Raw genomic sequence first — 12,756 nt, forward strand, 5'->3', positions numbered from 1 at the left:
CACATTTTCCGCCAAGGCTTTTGTGGATTCGGGAGCAGCGCTAAACCTAATGGACTTGGATTTTGCTAAACGTTGTGGATTTCCGTTGACACCTCTGCAGACGCCTATCCCTTTGAGGGGGATTGATGCTACCCCTCTGGCAAAAAAATAAACCTCAGTTTTGGACCCAGTTGGTCATGCGGGTCGCCCCAGACCACCAAGAAAATTGCAGATTTTTGGTGTTGCATGGTCTGCATGATGCCATTGTTCTGGGGTTTCCCTGGTTGCAGATACATAATCCAGTTTTGGATTGGAAGTCTGTGTCTGTGGTGAGTTGGGGTTGCCGGTGTACCTTTAGTGAGGCTCCGTTTTTTTCCACCTCTCCTCAGTCGCATGAGGTGCCTGACTATTTGGCGGACTACTATGATGTATTTAGTGAGAATGAGTCTGCGTCCTTGCCTCCTCATAGGAGTTATGACTGTGCAATTGAACTAAACCCGGGGTGTAAATTTCCTAAGGGACGGCTCTTCAATTTATTTGTACCCGAGCACGAGGCTATGCGGTCCTATATTAAGGAGGCGTTGGAGAAGGGTCATATTAGACCATCCTCTTCACCCTTAGGTGCCGGTTTTTTTTTTGTGGCCAAGAAGGATGGTTCTTTAAGGCCTTGTATTGATTATCGTGCCCTCAATAAAATTACTATTAAATATCAGTATCCGTTACCGCTGATTTCGGATCTATTCTCTAGAGTCAGAGGTGCTTGCTGGTTTACCAAGCTTGACCTCAGGGGGCGTATAATCTTATCCGCATTAAACAGGGGGATGAATGGAAGATGGCATTTAATACTCCGGAGGGACATTTTGAGTACCTGGTGATGCCTTTTGGGCTCACTAATGCCCCTTCTGTCTTCCAGTGCTTCATGAACGATATTTTCCGAGACTTTGTCGATAAATTTTTGATTATCTATCTGGATGATATTTTGATCTTCTCCAAGGATTGGGATTCTCATGTGGAACATGTTCGGACTGTGTTCCGGATCTTGAGAGAGAATTCTCTGTATGTAAAAGGATCAAAATGCCTTTTTGGAGTACAGAGAATTTCTTTTTTGGGATTTATTTTGTCTCCGTCAACTATTGAAATGGACCCGGCCAAGGTACAGGCCATTTATGATTGGGTTCAGCCCACTTCTTTGAAGGCCCTCCAGAAGTTTTTGGGTTTTGCTAATTTTTATCGGAAATTTATAGCAAAATTTTCTAGTATTGCCAAACCATTGACTGACCTGACCAGGAAGGGTGCGGATGTGTTGAATTGGTCTCCGGAGGCGGTTGCTTCCTTTCAGGAGCTGAAGCGTAGATTTACCTCCACCCCGGTTCTGCGGCAACCTGATTTCTCACTCCCATTCCAGGTAGAGGTGGATGCTTCTGAGATTGGTGCAGGAGCGGTGTTGTCCCAAAAGGATCCGGTAACATCTAAAATGAATCCCTGTGCTTTCTTTTCCCGTAAGTTCTCTTCATCTGAACGTAACTATGATGTGGGGAATCGGGAACTGTTGGCCATGAAATGGGCATTTGAGGAGTGGAGACATTGGTTGGAGGGAGCCAAACATCAAGTTGTGGTCCTCACTGACCACAAAAATTTGATTTACCTAGAGTCGGCTAAACGCTTGAACCCTAGGCAGGCTAGGTGGGCCTTGTTTTTTACACGTTTTGATTTTGTGGTCTCTTTCCTTCCTGGAACTAAGAATGTCAAGGCAGACGACCTCTCTAGGAGTTTCTTTGCTGATTCTCCTGTGGTGACCAAGCCTGCCACCATCTTAGGCGAAGGGGTAGTTCTTTCTGCCATCTCGCCCGATTTGAGACTTGCTCTGCAAGAGTTCCAGGAGGACAAACCTGAGCTTTGCCCCAGTGGAAAGTTGTATGTTCCTGACCAGTGGAAGAAGAGAGTGATGTCTGAAGTTCATTGCTCTGCATTGGCTGGTCATCCAGGTATTTTTGGTACTAGAGATCTGGTGAGTCGCTCTTTTTGGTGGCCCACCTTGTCTCATGATGTCAGGAATTTTGTGCAGTCCTGTGGGACTTGCTCCCGGTCTAAATCTTGTTCTCGCTCTAGTGGGTTGTTGATGCCTTTGCCGGTCCCCAGGAGGCCATGGACCCATATTTCAATGGATTTCATCTCTGATATGCCGGTCTCTCAAAGAATGACTGTTATTTGGGTGATTTGTGATAGGTTCTCTAAGATGGTTCATCTTGTACCACTCCCTAAGTTGCCATCTTCCTCTGAGTTGGTGCCTCTGTTTTTGCAACAGGTGGTTCGCTTGCACGGGATTCCTGAGAACATTGTATCTGACAGAGGAGTTCAATTTGTGTCTAAATTTTGGAGGACGTTCTGTTCCAAGTTGGGAATTCAGTTGTCCTTCTCCTCTGCTTTTCACCCTCAGACCAATGGGCAGACAGAGAGAACAAACCAGACCTTGGAGTCGTATTTGAGATGTTTTATTTCCGCTGATCAGGATGATTGGGTTTCATTTTTGCCCTTGGCCGAATTTGCTTTAAATAATAGAGCTAGTTCTGCCACTTTGATGTCACCTTTTTTTTGTAACTTTGGTTTTCACCCTCGATTTTCTTCAGGGCAGGTGGAGCCTTCTGCCTGCCCAGGTGTTGACACTGTGGTGGAGAGAATGCACCAGATCTGGGACCAAGTGGTGGATAAGTTATCTCTCTCCCAGGAAAAGGCCCAGCGGTTTTCCAATCGACATAGGACCATTGGTCCCCAGTTTAAGATTGGTGATATGGTGTGGTTATCATCAAAAAATATTGCTATGAAGGTGGCTTCTACTAAGTTTATGCCTAGATTTATTGGACCTTACAAGATTTTGGAGATTATTAATCCGGTCTCTTTTCGTTTGGCTCTTCCTGTCACATTTAAGACCCATAATGTGTTCCATAAGTCCTTGTTGAAGAGGTTTGTTGAGCCAGTTGTGCCTGAGGTGGCACCTCCAGACCCTGTATTGGTTGAAGGTAACTTGGAATATGAGGTAGAGAAAATTCTGGATTCCCGTCTGGCTAGACGGAGACTCCAGTATTTGGTTAAGTGGAAGGGTTATGGTCAGGAGGATAATTCCTGGGTCTCTGCCTCTGATATTCATGCCAAAAGATTGGTGCGTGCCTTTCATCGGGCTCACCCTGATCGCCCTGGTAGTGTTGTTGAGTGTTCGGTGACCCCTCCTCAAGGGGGGGGTACTGTTGTGAGTTCATTTTCCCCTCCATCACTGAGGCCTGGTGAACTCCCTATTCTAGTGAAGGAAGGTAGTGAGCCTGATTATCAGACACCTGGGACTGATGAGGACGATTGGCTGAGTGGAGTCACTGACTGGATTTAAGGCAGCCTACGCCCTTTCTGCCCTGCGGGTGATTTCTCTGTGGACTCTTGGACTCCAGTCTGATTCCTGCTCTCCTAAAGCTAAGTTTTCTGTTTTGCCTTTTGCATCTAAGATTTGTTTTTGTTTTTCTTGCTTTTTTGGATTCTGCCACTCCCTGCTGGGGTGTGCAGTGTTCCGTGAGCTCTGTCTTCTGAATTTACCTGAGTGCTGATTTAGTTTTTGAAGCTTAGTTGCTTCAGGGCCATTTTTATATCAGCTTGTTGGCTTTTGTCTCTGATAGGGTTTTGGCAGATTGCAGACAGCAGCCTTCCTATCCGTTCCTATCTAGGTAGTTTTTGGGCCCCGTCTTTGCTCAGCCTGTCTTTCTGTCTGTGTAAGTGTTTTCATCTTGCTTCACCGTCATTATATGTGGGGGCTGTCTATTGCTTTGGGGTCTGCTCTGGGGGCAGTTAGATTTCCCCTTTCCTTCTTTAAGCCTATGTATCTCTCCGGCTGTGATCGAGGGGTCTAGGTCATCGTAGGAACCCCCCACGGCTACTGCTAGTTGTGTTGATAGGTTCAGGGGTCTGCAATCTGATAGTTGCCAACTTCTCTGGTTTTCAGGACTTAGCTAGCATTTCTGTTTTTGCCTCCTACGGTGACTCGATCATAACAGGTGAGGTCCTACAAAGCTGCGCATAAAGGACTGTTGCCTGCTAAAACTGGGGGATGCTGACTCACTGGTGCCAACAGCAGGCACAGAATCCACACGTCCTCTCCCTGCAGAATCCCCACGTCCTTTCCCTGCAGAATCCCCACGTCCTCTCCCTGCTGAAACTCCACGCCCATGCCCACGTGCCTTACTCCCTGCCTTCTTCATCTTGGTAGACTGAGAAAGATAGGCAGAAAAGTACAAAGGGGGGCCTTAGTGTGCTTATTCCTGAACAGCTGGTTACAGGTTTAAGAAACACTAATTTTATGCAGTGTGTGTGTCAACTACACTTTAATGGGAGCTAATGTGGCCTACACAAGTTTCAAATGTAGTGTTTGGTGAACTTTGTTGTTTTTTTTTTTTGGGAAAAAAAACTAAAAGGATGTGAACAAAGATTTGAAAGTGAGAGTATCACCAACTTTTTGGAGCTATTACAATGCAGGCAGGTAACCTACAATGCAAAAGATGAGTGTGACGACTCCTGGAGTGGACCCTCTGGGTCGTGACACCAACCCTCCCAGGGCGAGCTGACCTAGTGAAGACCACCCCCTATACAGGGAGTGTCAGGGGCAAGCCCCAGGGGGTGAGGCACCACAACTGCTGGCACCAGGCAGCCGGCTCACAGAAGACACGAGTGGGTGAATGTGTCTGCAGGAACGTGTAAAGCGTGGACACGGGAACACGTGGAATACAGAGACTTCGTTCGTCCGGGTGTGAGTGAAGCAGGATGCGTGCAAGGAGCACGTCAGAGCACTGAGTCAGGCAGCAGGTGTGCCAGGAGGTTAACAGAGTACAGGAGCAGGGTGTGTGCCAGAGGGCACAACTGAGCATAAGACAGAGCGCAGGATTGGTACGTGTGCCAGGAGGCACAACAGAGTAAGAGACTGAGTACAGGATCAGAGCATGTGCCAGGAGGCACAACTGAGTATGAGACAAAGCACAGGGTCCGAGTGTGTGCCAGGAGGCACAACCGAGTACGAGACAGAGCACAGAATCAGAGTGTGTCAGGAGGCACAACTGAGTATAAGACAGAGCACGGAATCAGAGTGTGTGCCAGGAGGCACAACTGAGGATGAGACAGAGTACAGGGTAAGAGCGTGTGCCAGGAGGCACAACTGAGTATGAGACAGAGTACAGGGTCAGAGCATGTGCCAGGAGGCACAACCGAGTACGAGACAGAGTGCAGATTCAGAGCGTGTGCCAAGAGGCACAACAGAGTGCAAGGCAGGGGACCTGAATACAGCGCACAGCCAGGCAGGGACACGGCAGACCAAGCCAGGAAGCACAACAATAATCAGGCACCTCCCCTAGGGGGAGGTCATCTGATATAGCACATGACTACTACTGGTTCCGGGTCAGGACCTAGCCAGAAAGCACATGACCACTTCAGGTTCCGGGTCAGGTCCTCCATTACCATAGAGAGGACCGAGCCCTATACAGCACTGACAGGAGCGCGCAAGCGCAAACGTGACATGTAGAAGGAGACCCGGGGACGAGAGCTGCGCGTGCGCACCCGACGGGACCCCCGGAGTGACCGCGGCTCCGGAAGAGATGACGTCGGGACCGAGGTCCCGCCCCCATGTGAGCACGGCGTGACAGTACCCCCCCCTTTACGCCCCCTCTTTCTAAAACTGGAGAGGAACTTAGACAAAATCTGGGGTGCGTGGATATTCTCCCTGGGTTCCCATGACCTCTCCTCGGGGCCAAAACCCTTCCAATCGACCAAGAACATGGTTCTCCCTCTTACCTTCTTCATGGCCAAAATGTCATTCACCTCAAACTCATCCCCCAAGCCAACAGGCTGAGGTGTGTGGCCTGGAGAAGGATGAAATCGGTTAAGAACCACAGGTTTTAGGAGAGACACATGGAAGGAATTGGGAATACGGAGTGAAGGAGGCAGCTTCAATTTGTAAGCAACATCATTAATCCGCCTGAGGACCTCAAAAGGACCAATGTAACGGGGACCCAGTATTTGGTGGAGAACCACACCTTGTCACCAGGGAGAAATGGAGGAACGTCCAGGCGCCTTTTGTCAGCGTGTAATTTCATTCTGTCCCGTGCTTTCTTGAGAGCGGTTTTGGTCTCCTGCCATACCCTGGAGAACTCCACAGACAGAGAATCAGCAGCAGGTACCCCCAAGACAGGAAGTACCGGTAGAGGCACATGGGGATGCTGTCCAAAGACGATGAAGAAAGGAGACTTGGTAGACGATTCACTGGAGTGATTATTGTAGGCGAACTCAGCCCAAGGAAGTAGACCGACCCAGTCATTCTGATGAGCATTAGAAAAATGCCGGAGGTAGGATGTAAGGATCTGGTTGGTACGTTCCACCTGCCCATTGGTTTGGGGGTGATAGGCGGAAGAGAAATCCAATGACACTTTCATGAGTCCGCATAGAGCTCTCCAGAATCGGGAGGTGAATTGGACCCCTCTGTCTGACACGATGTGCTGGGGGAAGACGTGAATCCTGAAGATATGGGAAATGAAGATCTTCGCCAAGTCAGGAGCAGAGGGTAGTCCGGGAAGAGGAATAAAGTGGGCCATCTTTGAAAATCGGTCTACAACCACCAAGACCACAGTACAGCCGGAAGAACAAGGCAGATCTGTAATGAAATCCATGGCTATGTGCTGCCATGGAGCCGACGGAACGGGAAGCGGGAACAGAAGACCGGAGGGTGGTTGTCTGGGTATCTTGTTCTGGGCACAGGACGGGCAAGATGCTACAAAGTCTTTAACATCCTGGGAGAGTGAAGGCCACCAATAATGGCGAGAGATTAAGTCCAAAGTCTTTTTGACACCAACGTAGCCGGCAATCTTGGACGAATGTCCCCAATTTAGCACTCGTTTTCGGTTATTCTCAGCCACAAAGGTTCTTCCCGGAGGTAACGTGGTTAACTTGACAGGAGCCACAGTAATTACTTTGGATATATCAATGATATGAGAGGGTTCTTCCTCTGCATCAGACGACAGGAATGATCTTCACAACGCATCCGCTCTAACGTTCTTATCGCCGGGCCGAAAATGTAGCTCAAAGTCAAAGCGGGCGAAGAATAGGGACCACCTGGCTTGCCGAGGATTGAGCCTCTGTGCGGACTGGATGTACGCCAGGTTTTTATGAATGGATGTATGGCACCTTCCAGTACCTCCACTCCTCCAAGGCCAACTTAATGGCCAATAGCTCTTTGTCGCCAATGGAGTAGTTCTGCTCAGTGGAGGAAAATACTTAAGAAAAGAAGCCACAGGTGACAAAACGTCCAGAAGAGGATTTCTGTAGAAGGACTGCGCCAGCCCCAGTAGAGGATGCGTCCACCTCGAGAGTGAAAGGTCTACTAACCTCAGGTCGGTGAAGTGCCGGAGCAGCGGCGAAGGCTTGTTTCAATGACTGGAAGGCCTCTTCAGCCTCAGAGGGCCAAGCCTTTGGGTTAGCTGCCTTGCAGATAAGGAACGAGATGGGGTGAACCAATGAGGAGAAATGAGGCACGAACTGTCGGTAGTAGTTCGCAAAACCAAGGAAGCGTTGGATTGCCTTCACCCCATGGGGCTGTGGCCAATTGAGGATGGCGGACACCTTTGCCGGATTCATGCGTAGACCTGATTCTGAGATAATGTACCCCAAGAATGGCAGGGACGTTTGCTCGAAGGCACATTTCTCGAGCTTGGCATAAAGGCGGTTCTCCCTCAGGCACTGGAGGACTTGACGCACGTTCTTTCTGTGGGCGGAGAGGTCTGGAGAAAAAACGAGGATGTCATCCAGATAGACTACCACGCAGGAGTACAGCATATCCCGGAAGACGTCATTCATGAACTCCTGGAACACCGCTGGGGCATTGCAGAGGCCGAAGGGCATGACCAAGTACTCGTAGTGACCGTCTCTGGTGTTAAAGGCGGTCTTCCACTCATCCCCAGAACGAATGCGGATCAAGTTGTAGGCCCCACGAAGATCCAGTTTGGTGAAAATTTGAGCTCCTCTAAGTCGGTCAAAGAGCTCCGGGATCAATGGCAATGGGTACTTGTTCTTGACCGTGATATCGTTCAGGCCTCGGTAGTCTATGCAAGGACGGAGGGAGCCGTCCTTTTCTACAAAGAAAAATCCCGCTCCCGCGGGCGAGGAGGACTTACGGATAAAACCTCTCGCAAGGTTCTCCTGGATATAGTCAGACATAGCTTGGGTCTCAGCAGGGGATAGTGGGTATATCCTACCCCTGGGTGGCGTAGAACCAGGAATGAGGTCAGTCGGACAGTCATATGGCCGATGGAGGGGCAGAGTCTCGGCCTCCTTCTTGTCGAAGGCATCTGCAAAGGACCAGTAAGCCGACGGCAGACCTGTAGGTGCCGGGGATGGACCGGACGGGCAACAGGCACTTCTCCTGACAGAACGGTCCCCACCGGAGTATCTCGCCCGACCGCCAGTCCAGGGTTGGCTCATGAGTCCGTAGCCAAGGGAGGCCTGGAAGAAGCGTGTGAGACATGGTAGACAAGACGAGGAAGGAGATCTTCTCCAGGTGCAGGGCTCCGATCTGCAGCTCGATCTCTTCGGTGGCCTGGGTAACGGTCTCCTGCACGGACGTACCAATGACTGAAACAATCGACCGAGGAGTCTCCAGGGATCTGACAGGAATCCGGTATTTTTTAACCGCCTCGAGTGTGATAAAATTCCCCTCTGCGCCAGAATCCAGAAAAGCCTCCTCAGAATAACGCTTGGCACCGAGATTCAATAACACTGACACGAGCAGGGGGGGAGAGGAATCATGTACACCTAGGGAGGCCTCTCCTATCAACCCTAGGCGGAGAAGTTTCCCGGCTTCATGGAGCAGGAACGGAGGAGGTGAGAGGAGCTCCTCTCTCTGGCTAATTCACGGGCACGTTCCTGAAACCGCAGGTCAATGCGTGTCGCCAGAGAGATCAGATCCTCTAAAGAGGTGGGAGTATCCCGACCTGCCAGTACGTCTTTGATCCGACCGGACAGGCCACGCCAAAAGATCCCTACGAGAGCCTCGTTGTTCCAACCGAGTTCGGAGGCCAAGGTACGAAAACGGATGGCATACTGTCCTACCGGTAGCGTACCCTGATGGAGGTTAAAGAGGGACTCGGTGATAGAGGCCAGCCGACCCGGCTCGTCGAACACCTTGCGGAAGGTGTCCAAAAAGGTGGAAAGCTGAGAGACGAGTGGGTCATTGCGCTCCCAGAGGGGGTTCACCCATGCTAACGCCTCCCCCTCTAAGTGTGAAACAATAAAGGCAATTTGGGCACGCTCAGTGGGATAGTGCTGCGGCAAAAGTTCAAAATGCAACCGGCATTGGTTCAGAAATCCTCGACAAAACTTAGGGTCCCCGCTATATCGGGGTGGCTTGCCGAGGCGCGGCACCAGGTGCAGGACCGAGGACTGGGCAGAAACGGATTGTATGGCCGACAAACGGGACTCCATGGATTTCAAAAAGGCCATAATCCTGGTCTGACTCTCCCGTAGGAACACCAGTTCCTTTTGGATGGAGGTGGTGGTACCAGCGGGGTCCATGGCCTGATTATACTGTGACGACTCCTGGAGTGGACCCTCTGGGTCGTGACACCAACCCTCCCAGGGTGAGCTGACCTAGTGAAGACCACCCCCTATACAGGGAGTGTCAGGGGCAAGCCCCAGGGGGTGAGGCACCACGACTGCAGGCACCAGGCGGCCGGCTCACAGGAGACACGAGTGGGTGAATGTGTCTGCAGGAACGTGTAAAGCGTGGACACGGGAACACGTGGTATACAGAGACTTCATTCGTCCGGGTGTGAGTGAAGCAGGATGCGTGCAAGGAGCACGTCAGAGCACTGAGTCAGGCAGCAGGTGTGCCAGGAGGTGTAACAGAGTACAGGAGCAGGGTGTGTGCCAGAGGGCACAACTGAGCATAAGACAGAGCGCAGGATTGGTAGGTACGTGTGCCAGGAGGCACAACAGAGTAAGAGACTGAGTACAGGATCAGAGCATGTGCCAGGAGGCACAACTGAGTATGAGACAAAGCACAGGGTCCGAGTGTGTGCCAGGAGGCACAACCGAGTACGAGACAGAGCACAGAATCAGAGTGTGTGCCAGGAGGCACAACTGAGTATAAGACAGAGCACGGAATCAGAGTGTGTGCCAGGAGGCACAACTGAGGATGAGACAGAGTACAGGGTAAGAGCGTGTGCCAGGAGGCACAACCGAGTATGAGACAGAGTACAGGGTCAGAGCATGTGCCAGGAGGCACAACCGAGTACGAGACAGAGTGCAGATTCAGAGCGTGTGCCAAGAGGCACAACAGAGTGCAAGGCAGGGGACCTGAATACAGCGCACAGCCAGGCAGGGACACGGCAGACCATGCCAGGAAGCACAACAATAATCAGGCACCTCCCCTTAGGGGGAGGTCGTCTGATATAGCACATGACTACTACTGGTTCCGGGTCAGGACCTAGCCAGAAAGTACATGACCACTACAGGTTCCGGGTCAGGTCCTCCATTACCATAGAGAGGACCGAGCCCTATACAGCACTGACAGGAGCGCGCAAGCGCAAACGTGACATATAGAAGGAGACCCGGGGACGAGAGCTGCGCGTGCGCACCCGACGGGACCCCCGGAGTGACCGCGGCTCTGGAAGAGATGACGTTGGGACCGAGGTCCCGCCCCCAGGTGAGCACTGCGTGACAATGAGTCTCCAAAAAAATTGGGTAATACTAATCTGGCTGCAGCTGAAGGGCACAAGCCAGAAAAAAGGCTCCTCTATCTACTCCTATATAGTGTTTTCAACCAACCAATGTAGATGGATATGGATGGATGCACACTAATAGAAGAAAAAATGAGCTGCAATTAAAGAAAAATATGTATGAAGCAGTGACGCACGCTGAGCGGCCTACAACCAGACGTAGCTGCAGGACACACTACACAGCGTGAGCTGCACTCACACACAGTCAGAGACCTCTCAGACAGCCGTGAACAGTGCAGCTAAGTGGGCACTAGCACTGACAGGCTGCAGAAAGGCTCCGCTGTGTACTCCTAGACTGTTTGCAACCACCGTATATGGATATGGATACTAGTCTTCAACAGCAGCCTGTCCCTAACTGAATTCACAGCAGAGTGACCAGAAATGGCGGCAGCGGTTTTTATAGTGCATCATGACATCATTTCAGTAGCCAATCACAGCCATGCCAATAGTTAACATGCCTACATGCCTAACAGGATGTGCCCACACTTCTGAGGATCCCCATTGGCTGAATCAAAGCGAGCGGGCTCCTAGCATTATGGGAACTTCCGATTCCGGTATTCGATATGAAAAAAGTATCGGAAGTCAGTATCGGAATTCCGATACAGCTAATATCGGCCGATACCCGATACTTGCGGTATCGGAAAGCTCAACACTAGAGTTGAGCGAAACGGGTCGAAAAAATTCAAAAGTCGCCGACTTTTGGCAAAGTCGGGTTTCATGAAACGAAACCCGACCCTAGGATGAGGTCGGCCACGAGGTCGGCGACTTACGCGCCAAAGTCGCGTTTCAAAAGTTTGTTTTGCGCTCTTTTTCAGCCAATCAGGATCCACGGACACTGTGGGCAACGTGATGACATAGGCACGGGTCACCACCATCTTTCAGAAGGGCATGCAAGTGATTGGCTTGCTTTGGTGGGCGTCACAGGGGGTAGAAAAGGGCGTGCACGCCGACCGCCATGTTACTCATGCTGATCTCAGAATAGAGAGAGCTGCTGCTGCTGCTGATTTTGTAGGGAGAGCGTTAGGCAGGGAAGAAGACACCAAAAACTGCTTCTGCTGCTAGCGATTTTGCCTGTACAACACACCAGTCACTGTGTGTGCAGTGCAAGGGAAGGCTATATTGTGGTGTATCAGTGGTGTTGTTGTTGGGCTGCCTTCTAAGGCTTCCTGACATTCCTGCATTGCTGTTTACCCACTGCTCCGCAAACTGCTTTTTTAAAAGCAATCCCAATTTTTTTTTTGTCCTGCTGAGAAGAAGAAAAAAAACTGCTTCTGCTGCTAGCGATTTTGCCTGTACAACACACCAGTCACTGTGCAGTGCAAGGGGAGGCTATATAGTGGTGTATCAGTGGTGTTGGTTGTTCGGCTGCCTTCTAAGGCTTCCTGACATTCCTGCATTGCTGTTTACCCACTGCTCCGCAAACTGCTTTTTTAAAAGCAATCCCAATTTTTTTTTTTGTCCTGCTGAGAAGAAAAAAAAACTGCTTCTGCTGGTAGCGATTTTGCCTGTACAACACACCAGTCACTGTGCAGTGCAAGGGGAGGCTATATAGTGGTGTATCAGTGGTGTTGGTTGTTGGGCTGCCTTCTAAGGCTTCCTGACATTCCTGCATTGCTGTTTACCCACTGCTCCGCAAACTGCTTTTTTAAAAGCAATCACAATTTTTTTTTTTGTCCTGCTGAGGTACTGAGCGTGCATTTTTTCACACCATACAGCGGTGTACGCTCCTCACACAGTACCGTGTAACGGCTGTTATCACAGCCACAGTGAAGCTATCAGTGAGTCACTCTGTGAGAATAAGTCGAGGACATGTTCCGTTCTTACAGACCTGCACTCTAGGGAGATTCCAATTCTGCCCAATTCTACATACACCTTGTAGTTTGTGATACACTAGCCAATTTCTGCCTGTGACATAGCGCTCAGATATTCAGTGGGCCTCACACAATCCATAAGTGTCCAGTGTCCACAAGTGTGTGCAGAAATTAAA

The sequence above is a fragment of the Dendrobates tinctorius genome, unplaced genomic scaffold (assembly GCF_039654945.1).
Source record: "Dendrobates tinctorius isolate UK_male_01 unplaced genomic scaffold, ASM3965494v1 ptg000037l, whole genome shotgun sequence".
Lineage (NCBI taxonomy): Eukaryota > Metazoa > Chordata > Amphibia > Anura > Dendrobatidae > Dendrobates > Dendrobates tinctorius.